Source organism: Pinus tabuliformis, chromosome X (genome assembly GCF_031772625.1).
Source record: "Pinus tabuliformis cultivar Carrire ecotype Pingquan chromosome X, CPIR1, whole genome shotgun sequence".
Lineage (NCBI taxonomy): Eukaryota > Viridiplantae > Streptophyta > Pinopsida > Pinales > Pinaceae > Pinus > Pinus tabuliformis.
The window spans coordinates 1,356,124,031-1,356,140,649 of NC_142308.1; the positions used below are offsets into that span (position 1 = coordinate 1,356,124,031).

At 37.3% G+C, this 16,619-nt stretch overlaps 1 pseudogene; it reads right to left on the bottom strand.

Moving 5' to 3' along the window:
• Positions 1–16,619, bottom strand: part of LOC149145120 (ABC transporter G family member 35-like) — a 90,776-nt pseudogene that overhangs the window by 52,607 nt on the left and 21,550 nt on the right.

Sequence of the window (16,619 nt, forward strand, 5' to 3'; positions counted from 1 at the left end):
GAAAGCAGAACAACACATCAGTCAAAAAAGGTTTAAAAAAATTGCAGTCTATTCTTCGGGGCTGCAAGTGACAAAAAAAATAGCAAAATTAGATATGCACAATGAAAAATCTCTTTCTCAAACAAGTTCCTACAATTACGTCTAGACATACTCATAAAGTGTTGATTTTATGTAGATTTCAACAAAGTCCACACCAAGCCTTTCCTCAACAACTATGGAACTTACTTATAGTTCCCATGTCACTAGATTGTATCCTTCTATAATCTACGGTACTTCTAGAACGACCTAACCAACCAAACAAGAATCAGACAAGATCACTATTTTCTACCACGGATTGATAATGGTAAGCACAACCATTTACTAAATAGATTATAAAATACAATAAAAAAATCACCCTTACCTCAAAATACTTAATGAGTTTATGAGAATGACAACCCAAAGGACCTGTGTAGATGATTTGGCCACCCCTTTTCAGGAGCAAGAGTTGCAGTTCAAGAAACCAATAAAACTGAAGATTTAACAATTATTGGTTCTGTGGAACACTGCTTTATTCTAGCCCTTTTCACCCCTTTCCTTTTGTTAAGCCAAGCAAAGAAACATAAAAAAATTCCGTTGGTTTCACATTGCATAGATTGATCATGAAAGTTTTTGAATTGATCTCATCAAAATCTTCAAAGATATCAATGTTGGGTTGGTGGATGGTACAAACAACTGTTTGACCTGTATTGATTGTGTTGCAAATAGTACGCATAACTATTGCTGCAGCACGGGCATCTAGTCTGGAAGTTGGCTCATCCATGAAGATTATAGAAGGATTGGTAACTAGTTCTATTTTTATGGCTTCTCTTACTTTGCTTTGTAGAAATACCTGTCACTCTAGGCAACCCTACAAGAGAATCTCTCAAAGGAGTGAGCTCCACAAGCTCCATGACTTCTTCAACAAAAATCTGCGAGCACAAGCTGTTTGCATGATCTCATTAACAAGGGAATATTTCACGCGAATACTACATGCAAAGGAGAAATCTAGACCAACCATTGTAGTTTTCTCGTCATCCTCACAAGGAATACGGAGCCATGCATAATACGTGAGTGATTCAAAGATTGTGACATTTGGAGAGTGGATGTCATTTTGTTCACAGTATCCTAAAATGCGAGCAAGTGTTTCTTGCTTCTTGGGAATCCAAAGATGCTTGTGGATTTTAGGTCAACCTTGAAAAATAAAATATTTAGGCTTTCAACATGTCCGAGAATGAGGCATCTAATACTACTATCACCTATAAAGAAGAGGAGGTAAAAATGGTGACATCCTACACTTTCACTGGACTAGTATCCTTTAGACCATCCTTAAGTGTAATCCCAACAACAAAATCAAGGTGGAGTAGAGGATACGAAGGATCAAAAACACTATAGAAAAAATGTTTCTAGGCCAACTTCCAAGATAGGTCATGTATCCAAGACCCACCTCTTGATTTTTAGGCTCTCAAACCACCAAAAAGCCTCCTCCCTAAAATTTTGTTCCAAGCCCTAGTTTTTTTCTCTAGCCTCAAAAGGACCAAATTTAAGGAGATAAATTTATCTTGGAAGTTGACCTGGAAACATTAGTTGGGCAGTTGACAACAGATGGGCAAAGAGTTGTGAGTCTAGTCCCATTGCCCTTCCCAGATCACACACTGTTGAGTAACCTGAGGCCTTGGGTCACTTACAAAACTTCAAGATTGCATGCTTAGGCATGGTTAAAGGAGTGGCTTCAAGAATGAAAACACATAGTTTCCCTGGATATTAGCCTGAGGTACGGGAGTCTCAAGGTATGTATAGTGCCTAGACATATAAGATTAGCTACGTGCCCTATTTCCTACATTGGTTTAACTATCAGGTATTTTAGTGGCTAGTTTGTGCATCATTTTGTAATCCCCGGGAGTCATAACAAGGGATTTACTCTCCTGTTGTGAGCTGCTTAACACTCTGCCACATTAAACAGTATCTGGTAATCTTCTCAACCATTTGGTTGTATGCCACCCCATTGTATGGATAAGTACTGATAGGACAGAACCTTTGTAGGCAACCTTAGTATGCACCCTATTGTCTAAAATGGGACCTATCATCCAACAATACAATACCCTTAGATGACATATCATCACAGTAAATAAATTGATTTCTTTCAGCGTGGATGGTACATGTGAGGTCATTGGTTCACTGCCTTGTTTTACCATAGAAGCATAAGGTAGCATTACAATATGCAGTCAGCAATGTCATAGTCTATTATTAGACTCATCGGAAGCTAATTCATGTGATGCTACTGGTGATTCTCACTAGGCATCATTGGTTACCCCATGAATTGCAAGTATAGGCTGCATGGATAGTGGTACTCTTAGAGGTATTGAAATAAGGCTAAGCACCAGTATGCCACTTAACATCAGTGTATTATATCCAGCATTATTGGTAAAAGGCATTTGAGTCCTTAATTCAAGCCTAATGAAACAATAATGTGGCTTACGATTGACCTCACTATCTCATGCACAAAGATCACAAACCTACTATTTTTGTTGCACTTATCCCTAATTGTTTCATAATTTAACACGCCTTATCAGTGGTTGCGTAGTTGGTATGAATAGACTAAATCTAGCATGGATACTGCTAGTCAAACAACCATATTTGGTGCATGTACTAGATAATTTACTGTGAGGTAAATATAGCCATAAGACCTCTGATATAATAAAGGATTTTTCTATCAATATGCTCACAAAATGTTTTCTGTGTTGGTAATTTTTTTTTAAAAGGGACTCGTTATGTATATCTAGAATATAATACAATAGGATCTTCATGTCAATTGAGATCAGATCTTTAGATCAAGTAACCATTGAATGTGAGGAAGTCAATCCAATTATTATGATGAAAACCAGCTGACAAGATTTGCAAGATAATAAACTAAAATGAATATTATTAGTGTTTTGTTTCTTCAGATTGCATTGACTCACTTAGATGGCAGACTTATTGTAATGAAATCAAATCGACCACATTTGCAAAATCAGAAAAATAAATCAGTTCCTTCTCTCTTAAATGGCAGATTGTAAACCAAATTAGGTGGTATTCATTGTTATTGAATGGATGGGAAATAATTACATCTAGGCCTTAATCTCAATCCATTTAAAATTTCTTCCCTTGATAGTGTACTATCTGTAATCTCTTATTCTGGTTGATGAGTTGTAAGAATCTCAATCATGATATATCACAAAATTATTACCTCGTTACATCAGCCATATGCTTCTGTGTGCTCAAAATCTTTGCCAGCGATGTCTGTTTTTTTACCCATTTAACGTCAGTGTATATTTGCTAGAATATACACATCAAGATGGTGTTAAGATAGTGTTGTGTGTTAAATGCATTACTCATCATAGCATGGTGTCAAGATATATAATTAAGTGTTGTGTGTTGAATGTATTATTCATTTAAAAATAAAAATAAAAAAACAGATTCCATGGAAAGCACATTATAATGATGAGTTGTTCTAAGATGAGTATGAGGTTTGGAAATACAACCCTATAAAGAGACCAGCAAAAGTTTTCCAAAGTCAGAAGTTTGATGCTTGGATGTAAGATATATTCTACCAATTTTCATACAATCTCATTTGGGATCAATGGTTTTTTTTGAAACATTCTTATAGACCTCAGCTAGAAGAAATGACTACTTAAATGCTTGGTTGAAAATCCTTGTATCAAAGTTGTGATCCACTCCTTAGTCAGATCACAGGAATGTATCAAAGGATAATTATGATGGCTATTGAAGGAGCCATGTCACCTACAATTTCAGTGATGAAACTCACAATATGATCTTCAATCATACAAAAATATTGATACACCTTCTAATCTAGGAAATTCATCTTGATATTTCAAATGACAGCATCATAATTTGGGTTATGGCTCAAAGAAATATAAGGTCAATGCTGAAAGTTGAAGTGTGAGATAACAAACCTGTGTTTTTCCTTGAAAATATTGCATTGTGTTCAGAAGAAGGATGTTGAAAAGCTCATGAAAGTATCATGCCATTTGTTGTCATGAATATTACATTGTTAAGTAAAGGACCTGGAAGATGCAGTGCATTTTGTTATTGCTGGTGTCAAGGGCATTTGAAGGATGGAACCTATTTTTGTTCAATCTTGAAAGTTAAGAATTTGAAATAAGGACAAAGATCATTGTCAAAGCACATTGTGATGGAGCAAGTTCACTGTTTGACATAACAAGCTTATAATGAAGAAAAAGGCTGAGTCCTCTTTCAAGTTTGGAGACAAAAGTACTCTCAAGAAAGATGAGTCATTTGCAAAACTAAATTATTACTAACTAATATGATAAAGGATGAGCTACTTGGATTGAAAAGGTCAAAATCAATGTTCAGCTAAAAATACAGAGTTGCAGGAATATCCTTACTAGTACTACTGAAGCAGTAACCAAGTATGCTATGGGTCTATAATATTTATCTCTTGATGAAGACATCTCATTGGAAGATACATGATCTTGACTCATTCACTTAGTCTGATATCAAGATGAAATATCCTTTGATTGTTTTCTGAGGCATTAGGACTCTATGATTTTTTGGGCATTTGGTTATGAAAAGGAAAATTGGCACATTACAAAGTCTGATTGGACTTGCAAGGGGTGTAAAATGTAACTAGGATTTATCCTAGAAGGCTAGAAGTCTTGAATGTAAAAATCCTAGGGTTTGTAGATAAAACCCTAGATCTAGATTAACATTTTTACTGAAAGAAGAAACCCTAGCCTATGCAAGGAAGGAATGGCACCATGTTGATGATGAGGACAAGGATGATAAAATTGAAAGATGGATGCAAGAAGGCTAAGATCAAGAGGGAGCTAACATTTCCTATGATCCTCAAAAGATAAGTAACTTATATCTCTCTTCCTTGATTATTGTTGTTAGCTAGCCTCTTGTCTTTGCTTCTCTTTGTTGGGTTATAATCATTCTTCCGTGACCTCCTAGTGAGGATTGCAGGTACATAGCGAAGGTTTCCAAGGCTCTCGCAACATATGGAAGAAGTGGAAGAACAAAGTAAAGCTTGTGACAAGAGGATATTCCTATAATTGGTGATGTGTTCATAGATATTATACTAGATGTGTTCTTGAGCTTAGAGGGAGGAGGAAAATCCACAAATATGAAGTATACCTTGATCATGTCGAAGGGAAGTTAGTGGAGATTTCCAAATAGATCTACAAGATCTAGCATGTAGTAGATGGAAATGTTACTTCAAAATCTAGTAGGCTTTGGAGAGAGACATCCTACAAGACTAAAAGCTAGACTACGTGCTAACAATGGGGTGGAGGCCTAATGTCACCTCAGCCAAAACCCCTGCTCTTTACAAACTTTCACTAATGGGAGGAGTCCTGGTATGAGGGAGATCACTTAAAATGGATATGCTAGGTATAAGGTACAAGGTGATCAAGCTACAACTCATTCAAGAGAGAGACTCAATAATGTTTCAGAGCTTCAAGGAAGCAAAACACTCTCTAAGAAAAGCCTTAGAAATCAAGGTTCAAGACCTAGGGTTTTGCTATTTTTCAATGGTGATAGGTGTTCACAAGGTCAAGAACAAAGAGAAAGGGTTCCTTGCAAAGATAATAAGTTATTCCAAGGCTCATGAAACCCTTAACAAAGTACTCAAGTTGAGGGAGAAGAAACTAGTGTTTCCTTCCTAGGGAAAATTTGAGTGGATACCCACCAAAATGATAGGTCATGTATCCAAGGCCCACCTCTTGATGTTTAGGCTCTCAAACTACCAAAAATCCTCCTCCCTAAAATTTTGTTCCAAGCCCTAGTTTTTTTCTCTAGCCTCAAAAGGACCAAATTTAGGGAGATAAATTTATATTGGAAGTTGACCTGGAAACATTAGATGGGCTAAGATATTTGGGCTTAGATGGCATAAACATTAAACTCTGTAACCTCATAAAACACAGGAAGGGAAAAGCAGAGTCAGAATATGTAATAGATACTGCCATCTCATATCAATAGTAGCCTGGAAGAGAGGAAAATTTCAGAGTTAAATGTGAAGAATATCAATAGATCAAATTGTTTTAGACAAATTTCAAAGCCTAAGCTGATTGAGAAATTGAAGTTCCAGTCTTCATTATCTAAGGAACTTGGGTCTAGGTTTTGTGGTAAAGTCCTCCGAATAGGTGGACTAGAGAAAACTGGGATAACAGATCGAATTTTAACTACCTGTGCAGTTTGGAGTGGAAAAGGCACCAAATTGGTGTCATTTCTTAGGAAATCCGAATGAGGCCTTCAACAGGGAGGGGCTAAGAAAACTAGTATTGATGTCCTTATTGTCACAGGTCCAACCATTGATGAAGTAGACCCACAGTATCTAGGTGCTAAAAAGGATGACCCAGGTTGAGGAATAGTTTGTGGCATCCATTATTGTTGCCTCTGCTGCTACTGCTACTTATGCAAACCCCAAGATTTCATTGAATTAGACTAGGGTAATAAATTGTTAGAAGAAAATGTTGCAACCCACTCTGATACATTAGAAATTCCTAATGTAGGAATGTTGTTATCCCTTGGGATATCACCTTTAATCCATTCCTCTACACCTCTCTCAATTTCTTTAAAGGGGGTGGGCACTTGCTGAGATTCTATTCTATGTACAGTTCTATCATTTGCATCAACTTTGTTTGCTACAATAACTTCCCTAGATAGTGCTAATGGCAATGGAAATGGCTCTTGCAGAGAGCTCCCAACACAATCACCAATAAGAAATCTATTAGCTGTAATAACGTCCCTTGAGAGAGAGGAGGATGAAGGTGAATCATAAAGAGAGACCAATATATTCCTCTGTAGAAAAATAGACACAATTAGGGGAAAAATCCTAGAACCAGATGATGGCAGAGTAGGACGATGCAACTGTTGCTGACAATGATGATTGTGACTAGAATTGAAGCTGGAACAACCTTGTGCGGGAAAATCATAACAAATCCATTATGATGCTCCTCTAGCCTAGGGTTCATAATGTTGGTGTTCAGCATAATGGATTCTACTCTCTCTCTCTCGGTGACCATCTTTCTCTTGGATGTTGATTGTTGTTGTTTCAATTGTTGGACCAATTGTATCTTCTTATATCTATGATGTGCAAATGCTCTAGCAATAGTGATTTTCCTGCTCATCATTACATTCTCCCTCTGCTGGTGTCTGTGAGAAAAACCCAATTTGGTGTGCCACTACCATCCCACAAAACTAATAAAATTAGCATTTATAGATTAGACATACTAAACTATTTAGTAGCAAGGAAGAAAAATGTTTCTCAAACTTCACAGGATAAAACAAGCCCAAAACTATAATACCTATTATAAGAAAAATACACCTTAAACTATATGTAAAATAGTAAAATTTTAAGAAGCACTTACATTGTTTTAAACTTGACCAGGAAATCATGGCAGTATTCTTCAACTATTCCTTTTGGTTTTGTTCCTCTGATGCACCTGAATACCCAGCCAGGACTCGGCTAAGAGCACTGAGAAACTTGGCATACAATAATTTGGTTTTATCAATCTCATTTAAGAATATGAATCTATGATCAAGAGAAGGAAGTTGGTAACATCACTTTATCAACCACATCTCATCTGCTCCCAAAGTTTTCGATTGAAATACCTGCTATGGTATTGCCTGGTAGTTAGGTATTGATGCAAAACTAGGTAGTAGGTAGTTTTCCATATCGATTGGTAGATGATTATTTTCATATCATCTTTCTTAGATCTCCCAAATGAGATCTCATGAAGATATTTCTTCTTTACTGCATGTCAGAGATTCTATCAATCCCTTTTATTCCATGCAAGATAACCCATCTATCCTATAGATCTCCTTGCATTCATGAAGTCATTTCAAAGAAAAAATGATTAAAAATATCCAACTTACATTTTCTTTAAGTGACATAGAACTCACATTCTATGTCATTCAAATGTATACAAATATTCAACTAAATATAATAGCCCTCCAAGACCAAGAATGATCCTCCAAATGAAAGAACGCTTCTCCAAATGCAAGAACATTGAAGTCTGCAAGAAGAATAATGTTAGGCCCCTATACTACTAGTGTAACCCCTTATTGTTATTAGTACAACCCACTTATTATATTGATGTACCCATGTAGTGCCCATATTGTTACTATTGTGCCCCATAGAAGCCCACTATTGTTATTATTGTGCCCTTACATTATTATTGTTATGTCGGCTCTGATTATGTTATGACCCCTTAGACTCCTATATATGGAAAGGAGGTCTTTTCATTTGTATCATCCAAGAATTGTTCATTTATGTAATGTAAAGGAGGTTTCCCCCTCAAAGAGGCTGAATTCTAAGGCGTTGATCTATCTTTTCTATCTTTTTCTTGAGCTGGTTTCATAACATTTGGTATCAAAGCTTTGGATTCTAGGGTTTCGTTGCTCCAAACAGGTCATTGTGGCATTTTCGCTATAACTTTTTTTCTGCGAGGTTTCAGAAGTTTCAAGAAAAACCCATTTGAGAAGAAATCGTGTTGAACCTCATGTCCAAATTTCAGAGTTTTTCGCACTATATTTGCAGAGAAATGATCTGAGGAAGTTGGTCTTTTTGCAGACTCCTGAATTACATTCCAAACAGGTGACCTGGGGAAAAGAGTCATAACTTTCTCTCTGGGGATCGGATTGAAATTTTGTAAGAAGGTACAGAATGATGATAGACTATAGTGTCATGTATGCACTTTTCAGATCCAAAGGTCGAAATAGTGACTCGTGGCACGTCGTACAAGTTTTCTCTACTGAACTAGTCTATAATCAAGTCACTGTGGGCGATTTCGCATAAATATTCCTTGCGGAATCCAATTTGGGTCAGACTTGTGGCATTGGAAAGAGGACACAGAGGGCTACTGCAGGTCACAAATTTAGATCTAGATGATTGGAAAGTATAGAGATACATCAAAGGCAATATCGAGCTCCTACAAAGTGAAAAAAGGTGTGTAGATTTTCTAAAATTTTTGCTTAAGCTTGGTTTGAAAATTATTTTGAAGAAATTCAAAGGGCATATTAGAGCATTATTATCAGTAACTGATGCCCCGAGGAAAGAAAATGCAAACACCTAGTAAGGAACCTGAAAGCTCTAGCATGACTCATGAAGAAGAGGAAGAAATGCAACATGATATATCAAAATTACAAGACCAAGTGCAACAACTGTCCCTTGCACAAAAAGGAACAGAATCTAAGATGGATGGTTTAAAGAAAGGCATAGAAGCTAAGATGGATTGTTTAAAGAAAGGTGTAGAAGCTAATATGAATGACGTGGAAGCTAAGATGGATGATTTGAAGATAGATTTGAAGACAGGCATGGAAGAATTGAACATAAATATGAATAAGTTGCTACAAGAAAGGGTCACTAATGGTGAAAGGGTAGTAAAGGAAACTCATGATGAGAACAAAAGAAATGTTGATCATGATTCCATAGACTCTAATGTTGGATCAAAGACCCACCATATTCCAAAAATTGATATGAGGAAGTTTGATGGCAAGGATCCCGCAACATGGATATTACAGATGGAGCAATTTTTCGATCTCAATAATGTGCAAAACACAGTACAGGTACGTATTGCAACTTTATATTTGGAACCAAATCAGTTTGTATGGTATCAATGACTTTGCTCTTGTAAACAATTTATCACTTGGGCAATTTTTACGGAATAATTAATAGCACATTATGAGGATACAAAAAGCAACACTTTTTTTAGCCAATTGATAAGTCTCAAACAAAAGGGTTCAATAATGGAGCACATTGAGGAGTTCCAGAAATTGAACATAAGGGTAAAAGATATTCTAGAGGAGCATAGGATTGATGTGTTCATAGGGTCTTTAAAGGATAATATCCAACATGATGTTCGCCTTCAGGAACCTGATTCATTAGAGAAGGCATTCAGGTTAGCAAGAAAAATGGAAAGCAAAATTATGGCAACCAGGAAGCATACCATTCACAACTATAAAGACAGAAGTGTTGTTGCTGCTAGTCTTCCGCAACCTATAAGGTTGACACCACAACAATTGGAAGAAAAAAGAGCAAAAGGGCTTTGTTACAGTTGTGATAGCAAATACACTAATGGTCATAAGTGTGCTGAGAAGAAATTATTCTACATAGATTGTGAAGAGGAAGAAGAAAAGGAGCAAGAAAGGTCAAAAGAAGAGGATATACTCCAGGAAAAAAGCCTAGGTAAAGAAGAAATGAATCCGACCATATCTTGTAATGCATTGGCGGGAATTACCACTCCTCAAACCATCAAGATAGAAGGACAAATCAAGAAGAAAAAGGTAATAGTGTTGATTGATTCAGGAAGTACCCACAATTTTATTCATTGTAAGGTAGCAAGAGAATTGAATTGTTTCTTATATCCAGCACTAGAGTGTCAAGTGATGGTTGTAAATGGAGGAACAATAAATTGCTCGGGAAAGTGCCATAATATCAAGCTATCCATGGGAGAATATGTATTGACTAGCCCAATGCTTTCCATTCCAATGGGAGGTGCTGATGTTGTACTAGGAGTCCAATGGCTACAATCCTTGGGTATAATAGCTTTTAATTTTCAAGAACTTTTCATGAATCTTTTTGTGGAAGGAAAGGAAGTTGAATTAAGGGGTATTGCAGGGAAACCGGGAAAGATAATCAGTTCTAATGGTATGACAAAGCTTCTAAAAAGGGAGCAAAGAGGTGTAATTGCACAATTATGTTCGCTAGATGTGTCCACAGCGGAATCATCTATTTCTCCAAATCTCCAAAAAGTATTGTACAATCATTCCAAGGTATTTGAGACTCCGAAAGGTCTCCCACCTATTCGTGATCATGATCATGCTATTCATCTGATTACAGGAAGTGTTCCTCCAAACATCAGGCCGTACAGATATCCCTATGCCCAAAAGAGTGAAATTGAACGTATGGTTGCAGAAATTCTAGAGGCTGGTATAATTCAACCAAGTCAAAGTTCTTTCTCTACTCCAGTCGTATTGGTGCACAAGAAGGATGGATCATAGCGCATGTGTCCGGATTATAGGGAGGTCAACAAGCTCACTATTAAAGATAAGTTTCCCATTCCTATCATTGATGAATTACTGGATGAATTGCATGGATCAATTTACTTCACCAAGTTGGATCTTCATTCAGGATATCATCAAATAAAAATGAAGATTGAAGACATTTTGAAAACAACATTTAGAACTCATGAGGGTCATTATGAATTTTTGGTCATGCCTTTTGGCCTTACCAATGCACCTTCAACATTTCAAGGTTTGATGAATTCAATTTTCAAACCATTCCTTAGAAAATTTGTGTTAGTATTTTTTGATGATATACTAATCTACAACAAGTCTTGGAAGGATCATGTTGAACATGTTGACAGGGTGCTACAACTACTGGAGGAGAAACAATTATATGCAAAAAGATCCAAATGTTTCTTTGGAGTACAAGAGGTGGAATATCTGGGTCATATTGTATCTCATGAAGGAGCTAAGGTAGACCCTAGCAAAATTAAAGCCATTAAGGAATGGAAAATTCCCACATCCATAAAGCATCTGCGAAGATTTCTCGGGTTGACAGGGTATTTTTGCAAGTTTGTTAAGAATTATGGGAGAATAGCAGCACCTCTAACAACATTATTGAAGAAAGATGCATTTTCATGGACTCTAGAAGCAACAAAGGCATTTGAACATCTTAAAAACGCAATGTGCCAAGCACTAGTCTTAGCTACACCGGACTTCACAAAAACCTTTATTGTGGAATGTGATGCTTTAGGAAGTGGAATTGGTGTTGTTTTAATGCAAGATGAAAGACCTGTTGCTTTTGAAAGTCGTCAAATCAAGGGAAAGTTTTTACACAAAGCTATTTATGAGAAGGAAATGTTGGCAATATGCCATGCACTTAAGAAATGGAGACCCTACCTAATGGGAAGACACTTCAAGGTAAAAACGGATCATGATAGCCTTAAATACTTTTTAGAACAAAGATTATCCTCTGAAGAACAATAAAAGTGGGTTACAAAGATGTTGGGTTATGACTTTGAAATCATCTATAAAAAAGGGAAGAAAAATGTGGTGGCAGATGCACTCTCAAGAAAGGATAAGGATGTGGAAGCATTGTTTTGTGCTATTTCTATTATCCAATCAGATTGGATAAACGAAGCAAGGGATGAATGGAAGAAGTACAAAGAAGTATGGCCAATTATTCAAAAGTTGCAAAAGATCCCAATTCAAACAATATTTCCAGAAATTGAAGAGGAAGGAAAAATCATATTGGAACCTGGAGCAGTCACAAAAACAAGAACCTGACAGCTACGAAATCGATCAATTTCAGAGTATCTCATCAAGTGGAAGAACTTACCCACTGAAGATTCCACATGGGAGGACAAGAATTTTATACAAAAGCAGCAAGAACTTCTCAAGCATTGAGGACAACGCTTTTTGATGGAGAGGGGCATGTTAGGCCCCTATACTACTAGTGTAACCCATTATTGTTATTAGTACAACCCACTTATTATATTGATGTACCCATGTAGTGCCCATATTGTTACTATTATGCCCCATAGAAGCCCACTATTGTTATTATTGTGCCCTTACATTATTATTGTTATGTCGGCTCTGATTATGTTATGACCCCTTAGACTCCTATATATAGAAAGGAGGTCTTTTCATTTGTATTATCCAAGAATTGTTCATTTATGTAATGTAAAGGAGGTTTCCCCCTCGAAGAGGCTGAATTCTAAGGCATTGATCTATCTTTTCTATCTTTTTCTTGAGCTGGTTTCATAACAAATAATGAAGATCTTCATGTCGGCTCGAAAATGAATTAAATTAAATAAATGGAAGTAACGTCGGCTCAATAAAATAGTCACGATGGTTCATGAGTTTATGTCGGCTTTCATATATGGACATAACCACTATAAATACCCATCTAGGGTTAGTGAAAATAGATGAAGAAAAAATCTCGCATGCCTCTGAAATTTCGCATATAGGAGTAGAGCCGCAGTAGGGTTTGACTACACCTCATTTGGGTTTTAGGTGCAGTCATGATCTCGAGTATATGGAGTAGGAAGGAGGAATCTCGGACAAGTCTGTAGCTCTGGGTGAGGATAGGATCTCGGCATATCTCTGAGACCCTTCGCATGATTGTAAGGTGCAGTTCTTGGATCACTGTAATCTCGGATGGGACAACAATGACTTCGGGTGACACAGTAAGCTGTTATAGTGACTGTAAAGCCCTCACATATATCCCTGTAGTTTTTATCTAGGCATATATATGTGTTGTTAATCTAGGTTGTCATTGATGTCAATATAACAGTGTTTGTGATGGCAAATTCTTTGATACATGATTTCCCATTGATGCCCATTCATCATAATTCTCATGGTGATGAAAGTTTGATATATGATGATATGATGAGATGGAGGACCCAAGTGGATTGAACAGCAGGAGGTCAATTGAACAACAATTGAACAACAAATGACGTAGGAGGTCAATTGAACAGAAAATGATGTAGGACGTCGATTGAACAATAATTTAATAGCAATTGAACAACAATTGACGTAGGAGGTCAATTGATCAGCAATTGAACAACAATTGAACAACAAATGACGTAGTAGATCTAGTAAAGCAACAGGAGCAAGAAGCCAAAGAGTAAAGAAGAAAACTATCGGAAGAGTGAAGAGAAATCACAGTAGCAACAACTATCGGAAGAGCGGGGGTAGGAAAGTATGGACTTCCTTGATCGTGGCTGAAGTCCTGCACTCAATCCTAGTTGTTGATCTCATAGTCAACCCTTAGATCATGGTCAACTGTGCGGGTTAAGGCCATTTTTAATCCATGTGCTAGTCGAAGTCCTGCAAACCATCGATTGTGATAAGGTTTTGGACTCGACAGATTTATTAACAACTGTTTATTGAAATATTGCATCCACCGCATCACGAGTCTTGAAGCCTTGTTGTTACACTGAAATCCTCCGATTGCGATATGTAATATAGAGGAAGTAATAAACCATGGGAACCCTTTCGATAGTATATAATATCGATAAAAATCATATCGACAGTTCTATTTTATGCCACCACTCAAAACCTCCGATTGCGATATGTAATACTGACCTGATAGTTCCATTACATACACCTTAAGATGATATCACATCCGCCACATCGCCAGTCTCTTTAAAGCCTTGCCACATTGAAATCTGTCGATTGTGATATGTATGCGGACCCGCTGCACCATTATAATACGTCCTAAAGAAATATCGCATTCGTCGCATATCGCAAGTTTTGAAGAAATGTTACGATGGTAAACTGCGATTGTGATAAGACTTGTGGACCCGACAGACTGCCGATTGCAATGGAGGTATGGACCCAATGGATCTATTGACGACTGTTTAATATTATATCGCGTCCATTTCATCGGTAGTATGAATATCAGCCATGTTACATCGGTGATGTTAAGAGTTGCGATTGCGGGACCTCCGAAAGTTGCGATTGAAATTGATGACGTGGATGTGGGACCTCATTGGGTACAGTCTCTCCTATGAAATCCTCCGTAAATAATGAGTCTATTGTATGAATATTAAAAAAGGGCCTCTATGATATAATTTTAGTATGCAACATCTATTGTAATTCGGCCTCTCTTCCAAATGAACGTGTCTTTTGAGTATTGGTGAACTCGAAGAGATAGAGGAAGCCGAAGATTGGAAAGCCGAAGGTCGAACGAGTAAAAAAGGAAGTCGAAGATCAAGCAAGTGAAGAAGGAAGCCGAAAGGTCGAGTGAGCGTAGAGGAATTCGAAGATCAAGCGAGTGAAGAAGGAATTCAAAAGGTTGAGTGAGCGCAGAGGAAGTCGAAGATCAAGCGAGCGAAGGAGGTCGAGTGAGTGTAGAGGAAGCTGAGGATCAAGCGATCGAAGAAGGAAGCTGAAGGGTCCAGCAGAAGAAGAAGGAAACTGAATGTCAAACATTCTGTTGACTGGGTTATTTATTGAAAACCTCAGACCTGTGTTTCGAAGTGATTTTTAGATAACAGTTCAAAAGGACGCTCTACGGATCTAAGAAGATTATCTGAGTATGAACAAGGCAGGGTTGTTTTTTTTAATTGAATGCACAATATGAAACCGTGGTAGTCACTCCTCTAAAGAAGTCATTCTTGAAGCAGTTACTCCTGAAGCCTCACTCCCGTGACAGTAAGAACAGAAGGTCGAAACAAATTTGTTTTTAAAAGACATTGAGGCCTAGCGCATATATCTCGTTGATAAGTATCAGTAGATCTTGGAGACATTATTAGATCATGATGGTTATTTGAAATCATCATGGGGTGACTTTGCATTCTCTGTGTGGGAAATATGAAGAGCTATGACGACTCCTTCATATGAAGATAGGTTGTCATTGATGAGGTAGCATGGAGAGTACAGTGAAGTTGTAGATTGATAGAATTTAGTGAAGAAGATTTTGGAAGCACAGAATAAATACCAAACTTATCCAGGAAATATATAGCAGAGGGTTGGATCTCTTGGGGTTGGTGCCTCAAAATTGGAAGTATTAGTGTCCTTGGAGTTGGTGCTCCTAAATCCAACATTGGTGCCTTGACAAGACAGGGTTGGTGCCCTCGAGGTTGGAGCCTCACAAAAAGTCCAAGTTGGTGCTTGGAAACCTGTTGGAGCCTTATATATATTGTATCTAATTTATTGTAAAGATTATATTAATAAAATCATTTATTCCTATTGTTCATTTTGTGTTCTAAATATAAATGATTTAACTGGTAAAAATAACAATTGAAAAGGAATACTGATTCACCCCCACCCCCCCCTCAATATTTCCAACATGTATCTCGGTGATCTCACACTATTATAGTCTCCACATGATAAGGAGCAACAATAATCATTGCAGTCTCGACTTAAATGGAAAGTAAGATCTCAGTGCAGGAAAGAAAGTAATCACAATTTCGGTGAACCTAATTCATGGCAATCAATGCATATATGTGATGGAAAGAATCTCAGAATCCTTACTGTTTTCATATAGCCTCGGTCTCACTGTCTCGGCTTAAGAAGCATCACATTGATCCTATCGTTTCCCTCACTGTCTTGGCACTTTTTTCATAAAGTAAATTCTCTATTGCTCACAGTTAGCATGATGATGTTTCCAGCTAAGGTACAGTGATGATCCAAATATGGTGTAGCAGCAATGAAGCCCTCTGTGCTTTGATCAAGGATGAAAATCAAGGTCATGATAATGATCTCAATGAAAAAGCCGAGATCACATGTGTGGAAATCTCAAGACACAATCATGGTGCAGAAATGATGTCAACAATAATGAAGATCTTAGTGAGGCAGAGGTGCAACAAGGATGATGATCCCAACAGCGATGAAGAAGAGGATCGATGTCTTGGTCTTGGAGAGGAAAATTGTGTCAAGGGTCATGGTTTTGGTATTCGTCAATGGAATCTCTATAAGAAGAATTTTGCGTGGGTTTTCCTCTCCAAGAGGGAGAGGTTTTGGCCCTGGCAGAAAGCCAAATATTTGTGTTCTTGTCTCTTTTGTTTTTGGTAGCAGTTTGATGAAGTAAACACACCCACTAATAATGGATGGAACATTAAGTTAAG